This window comes from Micromys minutus, assembly GCF_963924665.1.
Source record: "Micromys minutus genome assembly, chromosome: X".
Classification (NCBI taxonomy): domain Eukaryota; kingdom Metazoa; phylum Chordata; class Mammalia; order Rodentia; family Muridae; genus Micromys; species Micromys minutus.
The window spans coordinates 103,232,423-103,250,413 of NC_137970.1; the positions used below are offsets into that span (position 1 = coordinate 103,232,423).

The 17,991-nt window shown below is 40.7% G+C and overlaps 1 pseudogene across 1 annotated transcript; it reads right to left on the bottom strand.

Annotated features, from left to right (window-relative positions):
* Positions 1 to 8,770: 8,770 nt before the first annotated feature.
* On the bottom strand, positions 8,771 to 17,507 carry LOC308415169 (large ribosomal subunit protein eL18-like; annotated as a pseudogene). The gene is made up of 2 exons: positions 17,468 to 17,507; positions 8,771 to 9,347 (listed from the first exon to the last, which is right to left on the bottom strand). The product of its transcript is annotated as a large ribosomal subunit protein eL18-like (transcript).
* Between the last annotated feature and the right edge of the window lie 484 nt (positions 17,508 to 17,991).

The following is a 17,991-nucleotide window of genomic DNA, read 5'->3' on the forward strand; positions in this document are numbered from 1 at the left end:
GGTCTTCATGCATATCCCCCAACAACTAGAGCTAGGGACTACCTAACTCTGGTGCCTGCCTTTGGATTCTGTTCCCCTAACTGGGCTGTCTGATTTAGCATCTGTGGGAGAGGTTGTAACTAGTCTGATAATGACTTGAAATGCCATAATAAGTTGCTTATGGTGGGGGGGGGGAGCTCCCCCTTCTCAGAAATGAAAGGGAGGAACGATGGAGAAGGAGCTGTGCGAGTGGGGTACTGGGAAGAGAGGGGGTTGTGATGTAAAGTGAATAAATAAGTAGATAAATAAAATAAATAGAAAATATTGTGTGATTTAAACATCCCATTTTTTTTACTAATTGTCATGTCATCCTGGTTAAAAATAAACAAAGACATAACAGTTAAATGACATCATGTTCCACTCAAACACTGAAGAATATACATTTCTCTCAGCAACCCATGTAAGTTGTCCCAAATAGATTGGTTTTTTTAGGACACAAATCATGTCTCAAGAAATAATACAGGAATATGGAAATAACTTCCCATGTACTGTTTGATCAGAAAGTAATAAAGTTAGGAAATGACAGCAAAGAAAAACTACAGAAACTGAAGGCAAAGCCTCTTGGAAATTAAGCAACATGCTACTGAAAGTTGAAGAATTCAAGAATAAAATAAAAATACTCATATAATTGAAAGAAAATGAAAACACAGTATACCCAAACCTATGGGATACAACAAAAGCAATCTTTAGAGGAAAGTTAAGAGTTATCAGCTTCTACATTGAGCAATCAAAGTGTTCCCAAATAAATAAAATAATGGTGGCTCTTTAAAGCTTTGGAAGAACAAGAGCAATCCAAACTCATAAGTAGAGTTGGGAAGAAATAATTGAGATCGGGGAGATAAATAGGGCATCTACATCTACAATACCCAAGGATCACTGAAATGGGGGAAAAAAGAAAGGGAGAGACAGACAATAGGGTGGGAGGTATGTACTGGCTTGTTTTGTGTCAAGATGACGCAAGCTGGAGTTATTACAGTGAAAGGTGCCTCAGTTGAGGAAATGCCTCCATGAGATCCAGTTGTAAGGCATTTTCTCAACTAGTGATCAAGGGGGGAGGGCCCAGCCCATTGTGGGTGGTGCTGGTAGACCTGGGTTCTATAAGAAAGCAAGCTGAGCAAGCCAGGGGAAGCAAGCCAGTAAGTAACATCCCTCCATGGCCTCTGCATCAGCTCCTGCTTCCTGACTTGAGTTCCAGTCCTGACTTTCTTTGGTGATAAACAGCAGTGTAGAAGTGTAAGCTGAATAAACACTGTCCTCCCCAACTTGCTTCTTGGTCATGATATTTTGTGCAGAAATAAAAACCCTGACTAAGACAAGGTGGTAACATATCATGTTCTGGACATGACATTATTATCTGTACTTATAATCTCACTGTAGCTGTGATGACCTGAACAAGGTCATACCTAGGGTATCAGTCAACAGTCAGCACTAATTGGATCCAATGAGTTACAAAGCAAGTGGAGAGAACAACAAAGCAGGGAGTGGGGGTGTTGAGAGTGCCCAGGGAGAGTAGGAGAGGGGAATGAAGACTGAACCGAGATACTGTGTTAACAATATGAGACTGTCATACTGTGAAAAAATTAGTGGGAAAATTAATGAAAGAGACCTAAAAGAAAGAGTAACTGAAAAGGATAGTTGATTTTATGAAAAATAAAAATGATTTACAAAATACTGAGCCTGTTTATTCATTTTTTTATTTCTTTTTCAGACAAGGTCTTGCTCTGTAGTCTTAGGTGGCCTGGAATTTGCTATGTGTACCAAGCTGATCTTAAATTAATAGAAATCATCCTGCCTCTGACTCTGGAGGACTAGGATTGAAGGCATATGTCACCAAGCCTGGTACTATTAGCCTAATTAGACAAATAAAAAAGGGACAAAAGACCCAAACTAATAAAGCTGAGTTGAAAGCAGATAACAATGGAAGTTGGAAAATTTACAAAGACATACTGTAAAACCATATTTTTCAAGGTACAATGGTGCTCCCAGCACTGGGGAGCACTGGGAGGCACCAAGGGGGTTTTGTGAGTGCACAGCTTTCCTAGTCTATACACCACCAAGTTCAGAACTAGTCAGGAAAACACAGTGAAACCCTGTCTCTTTAAAAAAATCAAAATTTTATATACTACCAGTGAGGAAAGTCTAAAAGAATTGCATGAACTTCCAGATGAACATACCTTGTCAAAGTTAAACCAAGAAAAGACAAATGAGACAAATATGGTATTTTCTTTAAATCTTGTATTATATGTGTGTGTGTGTGTGTGTGTGTGTGTGTGTGTGTGTATTTATATATGCACACACCCACATGTTTGTGTATGTGCTATATGTGGAATGTCCCCAAAGTCAGATGAGGACATCAGATCCCCTATTGCCAGGGTTTCAAGCAATTGTGAGTCCCCTAACATGGGTATAGGGAGCCAAATTTAGCAACAGGTAGTTTGACCTGCTATAAGAGATCTAGAACCAGCACTGTTGTTTAAATAAGGACAAAATCATCTCCCAACAAAAATGTCTCGGTTCACATGCATTCTCTGTCTGAATTACCAAACCATTAAAGATGTTCCAAAACTGATAATTCTCAAACTAGTCAATAATATACAAAAGAAAGAATGTGTCCAAATAATGAACTCAGTATCTGGTTTTGGTACAACAAAAAACTGAGAATTCCAGTGCTGGTCTCCTTCACAAACACAATAAAATACTTTAAAATCTAAGTTTAAGAACATAGCAAGAAGATTAGTCATGATCAAATTGACTTCATTCCAGGAATACAGCAATGGCTTGTTATAGTTAATCATTAAATGTAATGTATCATATAAATGGACTCAAGGACAGAAATTTCATTATCTCAAAAAAGCAGAAACCTTTGTCAAAATTCAGCATCCCTTCAGGATAAAAAGTACTCCACATACTAGAAATAGTGGTAGCATGTCTCAATGTGCTAAAAGCTGTGTATGACAGGCCTATAGCCAAATGATCCCAAGGCACTTTATACAAGATGAGTTTATTTTGGCTTATGATTTTATAGCAGAGCTTCTCAACCTGTGGTTTAAGACCCCCTTTTGTGGGTGTGTGTGTCAAATGTCCCTTTCACCATGGTTGCATATCAGATATCCTACATATCAGATGTTTGCATTATGATTTAAAACAGTAGCAAAATTACAGTTATGAAGTAGCAACAAAAATAATTTTATGATTGAAGGTCACTGCAACATGGGGAACTGTATTAAAGGATCACGGCATCAGAAACACTGAGAATCACGGATCAAGAGAATTACAGTCTATAGCACTATGGCAGAGGTATCAAGGAGGCATGGTGCCTGGAGGAGGTGAGCTGTGATTTCACATCCTGAGCTGCAAGCATGCAGGAGAGTAGGGTGGAGTTCATTGGGAAAAGGATGAGGGAGGCAGAGGCAGGACGAGGCTTTCTGTAAGTTAGAAGTCAACACGATCTACGTAGCAAGCTTCATGTCATGCAGGGCTCTGTAGTGAGACCCGTTCTCAAGAAACAAACACAAGTAAACACACAACTGGATTAATGAATGGGCTAAGTAACTGCACAGATTATTTTGAAATGAAGGAATACCAATGGCCACTAAAAACTTTCGAATAACCAATCCTTGGTCATTGTGTGAACATAAATGAAAACTACTTTGGGATTCCATTTCACCTTGGTTAAAATGACTGTCCTCAAGAAAACAAACAATGACAAATATTAGCAAGGATGTGGAGAAAGGGGAACCTTCATGCAATGTTTAGTGAATGTAAATTGGTGTGTCCATTAGAAACAGCATTGTGAAGGTTTCTCAGAAAACTAAATCTAGAGCTACCATTTGAACCAGTTCTGTCCTGGAAATACACCCAAAGGACATGATATTCTAACACAGAGATTTACACATCCATGTTTATCCCCGCTGTCTTTGCAATAGCAAGGAAATGAAATATTTCCAAAGTATTAGCTTTTGAATGTTCTATTTCTATTTTTAACAACCCAGAACATTATTTTGGCCTTTGCTGTCCATAATATTCTGTTAAAATAACATACTTGGTGGCTTAAGTATTTAGACATGTATTTTCTCAGAGTTCAGGAAGATGGAGGTCCAAGATCAAGGTGATGGCAGTTTTGGTTTCTGGAAAGACCCTATTCTCATCTTGAAGGTGACTAACTACTTGCTATATCCTTGTGTGGTTTTGTCTGTTGGTGCATAACATAATATCTAGAGTGCTAAAAATCTGTCCTCTTCCTCAAAATCCTATCACACTAGGATCGCAAATTTAATCTTAATCGCTTCCTCCAAACTCTCTCCAAACACAATTATATTAGAAGTTAAGGTGTCAATGTATGCATTGGGCCTCTGGAACATTTCAAGCTATCACAAGGCCATAGTCTGCTTGGCTGATTCAATACATTTCCAAAATAGTAAGAAGCATTGCTTATGTTCTAAATGGGGCATATTCCTTTGGTTACAGGTTATGAGGACCTATGCAAACACACTATAATAGATGACAATAATAGAAAAAGAAATGGCAAAGGCACTTTGGATTGTTGGGTTCAACTATAGCACAAAGAAGGTAGTAACCTATGAATTGTATAGTATAAAAAGACATGGAAAACAAATGATAAAATTACACAGTCTCTCTTATTAACAATTTATATGCATATGGATGAAACATTCTTATTGGAATAAATATAAATTTATATGAACAATCTATGCCTGACTACAAGAGACTCACATCAGATTCCATGACAAAAATAGATTCAAAATAAAATGATAAAATATATTTGATACAAATAATAGCAAAACATACTGGGGGAACTCAGACAAAGATGGATGCTATATCAATGATGTCCATGAAAAAGACACTTAATATGGTGCCTTATGCTTTTCATTTCAGCACCCAGGGGAAGTCAGGATAACAAAGTAGTTCAAAGCCAGTCTGAGCTTTAAGTGAGACTATCTCAAAACAAACATAAAGACACCTGTTGAGATGGTTCAGTGATTAAGAACACTTTCTACACTTCCAAAAGATGTTCCAACATACAACAAGGACACATGCTCCATTATGTTCTCATAGCAGACTTATTTATAATATTCAGGAGCTAGAAAGAACCCAAATGTCCTTCTGAATACAGAAAATGTGGTTCATTTACACAATGGAGTCCTACTCAGCTATTAAAAATAATGAGTTCGTGAAATTCTTAAGCAAATGCGTGGATCTAGAAAATATCATCCTGAGTAAGGTAACCCAATCACAAAAGAACACACATGGTATGCACTCACTGATAAGTGGATATTAGCTCAAAAGCTCGGAATACCCAAAATACAATTCACAGACCACATGAAGCTCAAGAAGAAGAAGGATGACCTAAGTGGGGATGCTTCAGTCCTTCTTCAATGGGGGAACAAATATATCTACAGGAGAAAATATGGAGACAAAGCTTGGACTGAAGGAAGGGCCATCAAGAGACTGTCCAACCTGCGAATCTAGCCCATATTTGGCCATCAAACCCAAACAATATTGCTGATACCAAGAAGTGCATGCTGGCAGGAGCCTGATATAACTGTCTCCTGAGAGGCTCTGCCAGAACCTGACAGATACAGAAGCTAACCATAGAACAAAGAACAGGGTCCTTAATGGAAGAGTTAGAGAAAGAAGTGGAGCTGAAGGCGTTTGCAACCCCATAATAACAACAATACCAACCAACCAGAGCTCCCAGGGATTAAACTGCTATCCAAAGAGTACACATGGAGGGACCCATGGCTTCAGCTGCACATGTAGCAGAGGATGGCCTTGTTGGGCATCAATGGGAGGAGAAGCCGTTGGTCCTGCCAAGGCTTGATGCCCCAGTGTAGGGGAATTTCAGGGTGAGGAGGTGGGAGGGGGTGGGTGGGCAGGTGAACACCTTCATAGAGGTGGGGGGGTGATGGGATGGGGGTATGGAGAGGAATTTGGGAAAGGGGATAACATTTGAAATGTAAATAAAATATATCTGGGAGGAGGAGAAGGAGGACACTTTCTGCTCTTCTAGGGGACCCAAGTTCTGTTTCCAGCTATCATGTTTGGTAGCTTACAACCATCTGTAATTCTAGTTTTGGGGTATCTGATGCCCTCATTTGGCCTCTACGTACAACTGCACACACTGTGAGAAATAGAAACACAAATAAAAACAAATCTTTACAAGAAAAGACTATCTGAAATAAGAATTACTGACAGTCTTAAGTGCTGAAAGGGATGCTAAGCAAAAGAAACTCAAATTTCTATGACAGTCTCTTGGACACTTAAAATATGAACCTGTACATTAATGACCATGATACTCCTAGATAGTTAAAGAAAAATAAAAACATATGATCCTAAAATTCCTCTTTACATGCATATTTAAAAGAGCTTTGTTCATAAACACCATTGTTAACAAGTTCAATATTCTTAAGTGAATGAGAAATGTCTCATGATTGGAATAGCTCTTGGCCATAAAAGAAGAAATTGACACACACAACAACCTAAATGAATCTCAAAGTATTATACCAAGTGAATTTAGGAATCTCAAAAGGTTGTGTCTACTGTTTCCATTTCAGCAACATTCTGAAAGGGCAAAACCACAGGGATAGAAAATAGGCCAATAACTTCTTGTGGTTAAAGGTGAATAAAGAGTAATTTAAAAAATATAGCACAGGCAATTCTTTTATAAGGGTAGAAATTATCTGTATCCTCATCATGGTGATGGCTACATAAATCTATACCTGTGTTAAACCACATGAAACTGTACAGTTGTACAATCAGAAAAGTATAAATTACTTTATGGCAATTCAAACATAAACTTAAGTAAGCTGAAACCAAGGGAAGAGGAGCTAAGAAAGCTCTGGGTGGGGCATGGCATGTCTGTAACAATCAGCTTCACTTAGAGAATCAGCAAAGACTTACCATGGTCTTTATTTAATTTTTAATTTTTTATTGGATAATCTTTGCATTTATATTTCAGATGCTATCCTCTTTTCCCCAATCCTCCCTCCCCCTCCCATTGCTTCCAAGAAGGTGCTCCCTCTCCCAATCACCCTCTCCCACCTCAGCACATCAGCATTCCCTCACACTGGGAAAATGAGCCTTCACTGGACCAAAGGCCTCTCCTCCCATTGATGCCAGAGAATGCTATCCTCTGCTGCATATGCACCTGGAACCATGGGTCTCTCCATGTGTGCTCATTGGTTGGTGTTTAGTTCCTGGGAGCTGTGGTGGGTTTGGTTAGTTGATAATGTTGTTCTTCACATGGGGGTTGCAGACCCTTTCAGCTCCTTCAGTCCTTTCTCTAGCTCCTTCATTGGGGTCCTTGTGTTCAGTCTGATGCAAGCATCCTCCTCTGTATCCGTATTAAAATCAAGTAAAATAGGTATGGAAGCCATATGGCAAAGTGTAGATATGTAAAAAAAAAAAAAAAAAAAAAAAAAAAAAAAAAAAAAAAAAAGGACAGCAAAAGTATCTTTGAAAGAAAGACCAAGGCATGATATGATGTAAATACGTATAAGTGAGAAAATAAGACTTCTTTTTAGCAGAAAAGGAATATTTATGCTGCTTTAAATGAGTCAGTATCTGAGGTAAGACATTTTTTTGTTTGTTTTTCAGAGCCATGATAATTCCTTTCTATCTTCCTTAGTTGGGAAACTGAACAGAGATGTAGGCCAGATGTAACAGCCTTTCCAGGGCTGCTGTGAAGATGTCCCAGCCTCATATAACAGGACTCTCAAAACTATTCCATAACCTTGTAAGCCTCATTGTTGCATTTTTAAAGCTCCCTTTTATAAACCTGTACAAATTTGTTTCAAGTGAAAGCAAAGTTTCCTGTTCTCTTATCTTCTGGTTGCTTCTTGCCAAAGTATGTCCTTGAATCAAATCTGTAGCTACAGGGTCAGAGTTGTTGTATGAGCTATGATCCTCATTTGACAGCAAGAAAGAAATTATTCTTATTTAATGAAAATAAGTGTTTTTACTCTTTATTCAGATCTCAGCCCACATCCCTCTTCTCCACTGAGTACCACCATTCTATCTCCCTTCCCCCTTCTCCCTCTCCTTTTCCTCAGAGAAGGGGAAGCCCCTTGTGAGTATCAACCCACCCTGGTACATCAAGTCTCATAGGGACTTAGCACATCCTCTCCCACTGAAGCCAGACGAGGCAATCCAGATAGACAAAAGTGATCTAGAGACAGCCTCCATTCCATTGCCTGGGGACTCACATGAAGACCAAGCTGCACATCTGCTATATATGCATGTTCTTTGGTTGATGGTTCAGTCTCTGTGAGTCCCCATGGGTCCAAGTTAGCTGGCTCCATAGGTCTTCTTGTGGTGTCCTTGATTGACCCTTGTGGATCCCTCAATCCTTCCCCCAGAAATTATTCTTTAAAGACCATGACACAACTGTAACATTTTTTTTTTTTTTTGCTGCTATAGATTACTATGAAAATTGCAAACTAACAATAAAAATATTGGCAATCACTGTTGAAGGGCAATACAGAAAGAGACTTTGGAAACTTTGGACTGAGTTGAAGAAACAAGTACAATCAGTATCCAGTCTGAGAAATACCCAGTAAAGCATGAGATGACATAACGTTTGTGTCCAATAAGAATTGTGTCTATCCTAAAGCAAATTGATTTAAAAAAAAAAAAAAAACTAGATAAGACTCGGGTTTCAAATTTTTTTTTTTTTTAACATCCAAACCTTTTTTATTAACAGTAAGATCCACGGTTAGTTTTTGTAGCCTCGGCTGACCCTTCGGTCTCTGGCACGCTCGAACTTCCGGCCCTTGGAACGGACATAGGGTTTGGTGTGGCTGTGTGGAGTTCCTGGCGCCTTGTCAAAGTGTTGGTACACCTCTAGGTCCTTCCGAGGACCACACAGGAGCACAGTGCCTCCCCTCTCAGGAGACTCCAGGGCCACCTGGTCGAAGGTAAGAAAATTAAGCCCAGCCTTGAGGATGTGACTTAGGGCCGGGCAGCTCACCCGCAGAGTACACACCTTCAGCTTGGGCACTTCCAGAATCCGCACATCATCTGTGACTGTCCCCACAACCACAGCGGTTTTGTTCTCCCGGCCAGGAAGCTTCATCTTTTAATCATTCGGGACAGGGACAAAGGTGGCCAGTTAGTGTGGCTCATGAACAACCTTTTCAACACAACCTGATTAAAGGTGGAGTTGGTCCGTCTGACCAGAAAACTGTACAGCTTGACTAGCAGCCGCAGGTACATGTCCTGGCTCTTGGGCTCCTTTCGCCAAACCTTTTGGTCCTTATTGTGGCGAATGTCAACACCCAGGATGGAGCCTCCTGCTCAGCAGGTCCAAAAAGCTCGAGTTTCAGTCTTTTAAAAGGCACAGCCTCCCAGCCAGGGATCTAACCAGATGATTGATTTTTAATTAAATGTAGCATTCAGAAGAAAATGTCTTAATGAGTTTGTAGGTGCAATTAAGGGAAGCGGTGATGGACAAGATTTGTCTGCACACCGGGTGTTTTGGGAAAACCACAACTTGAATAGTCTGGTTTCTTCCTTCCTTCCTTCCTTCCTTCCTTCCTTCCTTCCTTCCTTCCTTCCTTCCTTCCTTCTTTCCTTCCTTTCTTTCTTTCTTTCTTTCTTTCTTTCTTTCTTTCTTTCTTTCTTTCTTTCTTTCTTCCTTTCTCAAAGGGAAGATCTTTCATGAAAAAATGCCAGAGGATGTTGATTTTCAAAATGCCTCTGAAAGCAAAGAAGGTGATAACTAGAAGAAAGCCATCAGAATCTGTACAGAGAAAAACCAAGAAAGGAAAACTTCAGAAGATTCAATTGGCAGAAAATTAGATGGGGCATTCTGAAAGAGATATGGAACAAAAAAACTGAAGAACCATAGTGCAAAAGAGCATGTAGGCTGTGATTCCTTGGGATTGTCAAATCTCAACTCTGAGGTAGATCTCTAATTCCCGTCATCAAGAAATATTTCTTCCAATTAAGTTTAGTTATCAACCTGTTTCTGTTGTTGATCATTCTACACAGATTAAATGCCCTGTTGCATGGTGTTATTCAACTTAAAATTTCAATAGTATTTTAGAGTTGTAATAATAAGAAAGCAAGGGCTTATCTAATCCTCATTCAGTTAGCTTTTTTTTTTGCTGCTCTTTTTTCGTATTTCCATCTGGTATCATTTTTCCTTCTGCCTAAAGGAAATCCTAAAACATGTCTTACACTGTCAGTTCCTTGGTTGATGGGTTTTCTTTTTCCCTCATTATGGGTTTTATTTTCCTGCTTCTTCGCACACCTGGTAATTTTTGAGCAGGTGCCAAGCCCTGTGAGTTTTACCTTGTTGGATACTGTAGATTCTTAGATTCCTGTAAATATTCTCGAACTCTGTCTGGGATGCTGTTAAGTTCTTTGGAAACAATTTCATCCCTTTGAGTCTAAATTTTGTGATTTGTTGGACAGATCCAGAGTATTGTTTAGTCTAGAGCTAACTCTACCTCACTCTTGAAGCAGCACCCTTCTAAGCATTTTCCCCAATGCCACAAGAAGTATAAAGGTTTCTGGTCTGGCTAATTATGAATAAGTGCCATTCCTTCCCTGTGTCAGCACTAAGTGCTGTTACTTCTAATTCTTTGGATACTTCTGTTTCTTGCCTTGGTTATTTTCCTCATATGCACATCATAGTTAGTACTTTACTAAATGCTTAAGCAGGCCCCTCTGCACACCTTTGAGGTTCTCTGGGCAGCTGTGTGTCCTTCCCCAATACATTGCTCTTCTGGAATTCCAGCTTCCATTTCCTTACCTCAGAGAATTTGCTAGGTTCTAACTGTATCCTCTCTCCTGGAACAATCCAGAAACTCTCTCATGTTACACAGTACCCAGGAAACCACACAGCCATTCTCCCCATGTGGCTAGTGACTCCCAAACTTTGTGATTTGACTTCTAGTAGTGGGAAAACCATTGATTCACAGACTTTTGTTTGGTCTTATTGTGTCTGGTAGGAGGAACAAGATTACTTTATCTTGGACAGCAGTAAGAATTCCATTTGAGTTGAAATTCATAAACCACATAATTCTATCTCTTCAGACTTTGACAATCAACTGTGAGCACTTCTGATACCTATTTCCTAGAAATGTGTTCCTTGTGCTCTTTAGAACTTATCAAATCAAAGCTTTCTACTCATATACTGGTGAATCTGCATTGTGGTATTTTATTTTATTGCACAAACCCTGAAAAACAACATTGTTCAATAGTACCTGTAGGATATTTTTGTTGGAAAATAGAATGTGCTTTAAGATTTTAAGCCCCAAGGTTTCTATTCTTACCATTACTTTTGTTGCTCTTTTGTTTTGTTTTGTTTGTTTAGGGCTTTATGTCGTGATTTTAATCTTAGCAGTTTTATTTGTTCTCAAGCAGAGAAACCAGTTATGTGCAAAGATTAAAGCTAATGCCCAGACAGTTTTGAATAGCAAGGTGGTTTGAGTGACTAGAGAGGGTACAGGAAAGGGTCAGCTGGGCAGGAGGGCAGATTATGGAACTAGAGAAGGCCAACCATGAAGTAGACAGAGGCCCACTTTGTGTTTTATTCAGACCCAGGAAATTGTTAAAAGTTTTAAACACAGGAGTGAGATAATACCAGTAAAGTTTTACATAAGATCACTTTGAGTCCTGTTCAGGAAATGAACTGGTGGAGCAGAGAAGGCAAGGGATAAATTATACCAACCCGTTATAAGGCTGAGCCATAGTAAAGCTGGTAAGAAGTGATTGCATTGTGGATATCCTTGTTTGGTACAAGCAATGGCACTTGCCGATGAATCTCTTTTCATTTTTTAAAAGCTAATTCATGTGTATTTTGGTTTGCTTGCATGTGTGTCTCTGTATAACTTGTGTGTCCAGAGCCTTCAGATGCCAGAAGAGGATGCTGGATTCCCTGGACCTGGAGTTACAGGTGGTTGTGTGTCACCATTTGGGTGATGAGAACCAAACTTGGGACCTTGGCTGGATCAGCTAGTGCTCTTAACCACTGAGCCATCTTTCCAGCCCCATGAGTCATCTCTGTTAAGATTCTGGAAAAGACATGACTTAGAATAACTCTAGATATAAGGTACAGAATTATTATTATTATTATTATTATTATTATTATTATTGACAGAGATAGAAAAATAGCTAGGAAAACCAGTTTTGAGGAAAGTAGATCACAGATTTTGGCCATGTGAAGTTTAAGCTGTTGACTAGATAGGTAAATGGTAATATGTACAGTTCTTTGGAGAGGTCTGGGCTGCATGCAGAAAAACAACATTTGGGGCTATTAGTATGAGTGATAGCACTTGCAAGAAAGAAAAGTTTCTGAGGTTGAACTCAGTGGAATTCTCATATTCAGAAGCCAGGGGGTAAAGATGCCATTAGCATAGGCATTTGCAAAAGAACTGTTAGAGAGGTGGAACAAGTTGTCCTGAAAGCCAAGCTTAAAAGGACTGATCAGTAGGTTTTGTCAAGTGAGGCTGATGGGTTAACTGAGATAACCAAGAATGAATTGCTTGCACTGGGAGGCCGTTGATGACTTTGATAGCTGCCGTGTTGGTGGAGAGACAGACTCAAAGAATGATTGGCAATGGTTCCTGTGAGAACTGAAGAGTGGAACTTAGAACAGGAATTCCATCACTTCCAAGGAGTTTTTCGTAAAAACAAAAGTTGGCGTGGTACATAGAAGGAGATAGCACATAGAAAAAGGGGGGTAAGAAGACAAGAGGAGAAACAATTGTCTGGGATGGCAGAATGGGTGTCTTAAGGGACAGTAAGGATCAGCTTCTATTTCCCTGAATATATAGAAAGCAAGATAACTCCTCAAGATTATAGATTTTTCTATAGCCATGAAATCCAATGTTTTGGCTGCATAATATTTATATGTCATAAATATTATGGAAATAAAACCTATGTTACCCACTAATAATATTAATAGATTGTGTCAAATGAGAAGTGGTATTGGGGAAGTAGCTTCATGGACAAATGAATCTCTGTAAGATAGCATGTATGAACCATATCCCTAGTTGGCCACATTTTTTTCTTGACCAAGAGAGAAAACATTCTAGAAAAGTTGATGGTATCTTATTCTGTATCCTTCACAACTCCATGTTACATGATTTTCTGATCGTGTCTGGCTTGTTTCTTCATCTTGTACTCATTGATTCCTTTGTTAGTTAATTTTCTTGTTCTTTTAATAAAACACCCAAAGAAAGCAGTTTAATCAAGAAAATGTATATGCTTGACAGGATAGAGTCTGTCGTGATGGAGAAGACATGGTAATAGATACTTGCTTATATCCGGGTAGATCAGGAAGTACACAGCAAACAGGAAGCAGGGCCGAAATATAGAACATGAGTATCCATTCTTGCTTCACATCCCCCAAAATTATATTCTTCCAATTAGACCCCTACCTCCCAAAGGTTCAGTAGTCTCACAAAATAATACTACAAAGTGTGGACCAAATGTTCCAACAAATGAGTCTCAAGGAGAATATTTTCACACTTAAGCCATAAAAATATCCACCGGGGAAAAGACTCAGTTGATGAAAAATGAACAATCATGATATCTTGACCTTGACCCCTTCCTCCTGTCTCTTTTGGGTGATGACTGCTTGCGTGGGAAGTGTTTTGTCAGCACACGTTTCCATAAACTTACTGGGTAGAATATCTTCCAACACAGTAGACCTTATGTTTTTGTGAGGCAGATGGCAAGGTGAGATACTGATTGTTTGTTGCTAAAGCTAGGCCTAGTTTTATTGATAGTGTTTAGTAGTAAGATTAATTTGATTTCTACTTCCTTGATTTTGGGGTCTTTCTTTTTCGATTGGCTCTTACCTCAGGTAAAAAGAATACAAATATTCATTAACCATGTCAGATTTCCATGAAAAAGTTTGTACAGTACTTAAAATAACAGGTTCCTTCATCAAAGTAAAAGACCCACATAACATGAGGCTGTCTATGATAAGGTAGAAAACTAAAAATCAGCCCCAAATCTGATATGTGCTTGTTTCTCAGTTGGTAGTATTGTTTCAGAAAAGTGTGCCACCTTGCTGGAAGCATTAAGTCACTAGACACAGAGTTTGAGCTGGTATAGTTCAGCTCCATTTTCAATTTGCTCTCCAAATCCTGTTGAACCAAGATGTGGAGAGGTGAGGGGTCCTAGCTACACACTGACACAACAAAGCCACCCCTACCACATTTTCTCCTCAATGATTGGTTAAATCCACTCAAACTCTAAGCTCGGAAGTTTCTGTTTGCCAGGTTCTTAGTCACAGAAACAGGAAAAGTAAATAAAGCAGTATTTATGATATGCACAGGAAATGGAGAGTTGGGGGTGGCCGTCCAAGCAGCTCAACAGCTACTATGAGCCTCATCTTATTAGAAGCGCATATTTGGAAGGTATGCAACTTGTTACTTTATTGCTAAAAACACATCATTGCAAAAAAAAATTACAATGGATTTTTACAAATCGACTTTACAAAACAAGATGAGCACTCTTCCTGTGTTTGCCCGTCCCCACTCCTGCTCCTATTCCTCCATACCTGACTTGTGGGCTTTAAAAAAATGCCACCAGTTTGTGCAACCAAAATATTCTACGGCCTTGTACTATAGCATGGTTGGCTTACTGGGGACTATGTAGAGAAAACTGTCTCTTTCTCTTTTGGTAGCTTATACCTGGCAAGAGCTCGTCCGCTGGAGATGGGGCTGCTTACCTTCATCTTCTGTGCTGCAATTTGATCTGTGTTGGACGTCCACAGACCTTGTGCATGGAAGGCAACATCCCTCTATGGAACCCAGGTGGTTTCCCTGAAACTCACATCCCTCCTGACTCTGATTCTGGGATACTGAGCTTTCTGGAGGCTGTCACCATGTGCATTTGAAAACTGAAGAAATGGAGCTCCAGAGAGTGACTTACCTGATACAAGTTTCACTAACTTTCATGTAGGAATCTGCCAGGAAGCAGAAAGTGGAGCCTGCTAGTCCTCACAGGCTCCTGTACAGCAACAATTTTTCCTGTCTGTTTCAACGGGTACACACTGCGTTCTTTGTCTACTGAGCTTCAGGGGAGGCAGTACAAATATCTGGATCCCTTTTGGAAAGTTTTTACAGCGTCATGATGAACACTTTTCTGTGTGTGAGTCACAGGCCAGTACTGTGTTCCCTTCTCTGAAGTGAAAAAATAAACACTGTGTGGCCTGAGTGAAATTTTAGCTAGAAAATTCGACTTGAGCAGAATTTGAGGCTATGGGCAGCTTTGAAAGCCAGGAACATGAAAGGCTAGGCCCATCTTCACTCAGGAACCGGGATAGACAGGGGCGAAAACAGAAGAGTACTTTCTTATTTCTCTCTCCCGTATAGCTCAAACTGTTCTCTCGAGTACTTGGCATGGAACTTGGTAGACTGTTCTTTGGTATTTGTTGAATGCTCAAGAAATGAATTTAAGGCAAAGGGTTGGTAAATTTAAGCCATGAATGTTAAGGCCTTCTTGCTGATCATACAGTATGCACGGTTCCTTGTAAAAATCACAAGAATGGATCTGGGACTGTGGCTCAGTGGTTCAGTGCCTGCTAATCTCCCACAAAACAAAACAAAAAACAAAAAAACAAAAAAAACACATTTTGCTCCTAGTGCTGCCAAAACATAAAAATAAAAATAAATAAATAAAAAGATCAAAAGAAAAACCCACCTTGCAATGGACAAAGAGACACCTTTGTTGGTGTTCCTCATATATTGTTCCGGGGGAAAGCAAATAGTCAGCCTTTACTCATCCTAGCCTGATGACTTAATTGGTGGCTAAAGCTGTTTTATGCCTAGGACTGGTAAAAACAACAACAACAACAACAAAAAACACTCAGATGAAATGGAATCAAATCCAGGCACCATAGCACAGGAGAAGGAAGACTGACAGCCACCTGTGGACCACTATGGAAATCAAAGCCATGCCCTCCAGTGCATGGTCACAGGACACCCACGGCACAGATTGCGGATGTCATCCAGGGGCTAGACAGCTGCTTGGCCAGCCTGCAGGAGGAGTCACCACAATGTACTTACATGTGGTAGTCAGATGGGAGAGAAAGAGAAGAGGAGCAGCTTGGGTATTATTATCAAGAGAGATGGAACTGGAGACTCAAGATTGGGGAAGAGGAGCCTGTTGTGAGTAGCCAGCCCTGCCTGCTACCTCAGGCCATAGTGAGGTCCCATCCAGAGCTGTCACTGATGGCCATCTCTGAGTCTGTGGCTATGCAGCTGCAGAGGTCACTGTTGATATCCATGGCTCACATTACCTCTAGAGAACCTGTCCCCGGTCAGGGAAGCTTCCAGGGAGCACCTGGATCTCCAGGGGCTGTGCAGAACTGTGCGTATCCCTCACTGGATGCAGTGCTCTGGAGAGTTGGCCCCATCTATCCCTGTAGGATGGGCAGCACTCAGGAGAGCAGGCCCTGCCTCACCCAAGCAGCACAGTGGAGCTTGTCCTGGCCGCAAGGTTACAGGTGAGTCAGCCTCAAGAGCGTAAGTGTGGGACAGCTGACTCTGCTACTTGTCTGCCGGGGGTGGGATGACCTAGGCTGGAGGGGTGAGATGCCCTTTGTCCCCTCACCTGTTGACACCAGAGGCAGTCAGGGCAGCTGATCCTGGGGTCATTAGAGCAGGTGAGCTAGGCCTGCACCTCACTAGCTACAGCACTTATGAAAGTGGGCTCTGCATCTCACCTGGGCAGCACAGTAGGGCTAACCCTAATCAAGGAGGCACTCGAGGGCACAGGACCCTGCCCCTCATCTGCTGTGAGGTGTTATGGGTGTGGGGGTGATGCCCTCTCCCTCCGCTGTCTCCATCTACACAGTAGAAGTGTCTCTGGAGGCTTGGGTGAGCTGGCCCTGAGGGCAGGAGAGCAGGTTCTGCGCTAAGAGGCACAGATTACGTGACAGAGAACACCGCTGATGTTTCCAGAGCCTCCTGGAACTTCTTGTGTGACCAGATCCTCAGCAGTGAGGCACATGAGAAAGGGGGTGATGAAACTGAACTCAGGTGAGATCTTTCCAGAGAGGAAATGGGGGTCGCGGGGCTGTCCAGGCAAGAATGAAGACACTCTTATTGTCAGACTACTGAAGTGATGGTCCCCAGGAGCTTAGAATCTTCCTCGGGGATCTCTTGCTGGAGAAAGAAAAACCCAAAGCCTGATGCCAGCAGGAGTAGAAGGCTGTATCCTAGGAGGAGATTTCAGTTTGTCAGACCACGTTGAAGGAGATACCGGAGGTGACACCGATAACTTAGTTTTGCAAACCTCTCCCTATTTAAACATAAACATCATTTGAATACCTGTAAATATGGAGCTTAGAAGGCTCTAAAGACTTCTTTGAATCTTTCTGCAATGGGGCCACATAGGATACCCCCCCCCCCACAAAGATGCTAAGAGCAGCAAAGCCTGTGCTTACTTGGGGATGCAATGTCTGTGACTTTCGACTTTGCCGTCATCAGCACCCCTTTCTTCTTCCTAAAGCTCAGTGATGCTCCTTAGAAAAGGACTTTGTAGTTTCATTTACAAAAGGAAATTCATTACAATAGGAGAGATAAGAAAATTAACTGGGATATTTTTTACTTGATTTTAAAGCCTTGGTTAAGTTTATAGCCCTGTTTTGAAAGTTTACAACTTTGCTATATCTTTAACCCGGTTGTATATTATATTCTGTGGACAACATGCTTCCAAAAGCCACATGAACAGAGACATAACACAAAAACACAGGCACACAGACAGAGAGTGACAGACAGACAGACATGCACACACATACACACACACACACACACACACACACACACACACACACACACACACACACACACACACACACTGGTTACAGAGGGAAGCTAAGAACTATTCTAATTTTTGTTGTTGTTTTGATGCCTGTGTGTCTCTGTGTGTATCAGCCTGTTGCTCTCTGCTGTACTCTTTTGAGGCAGA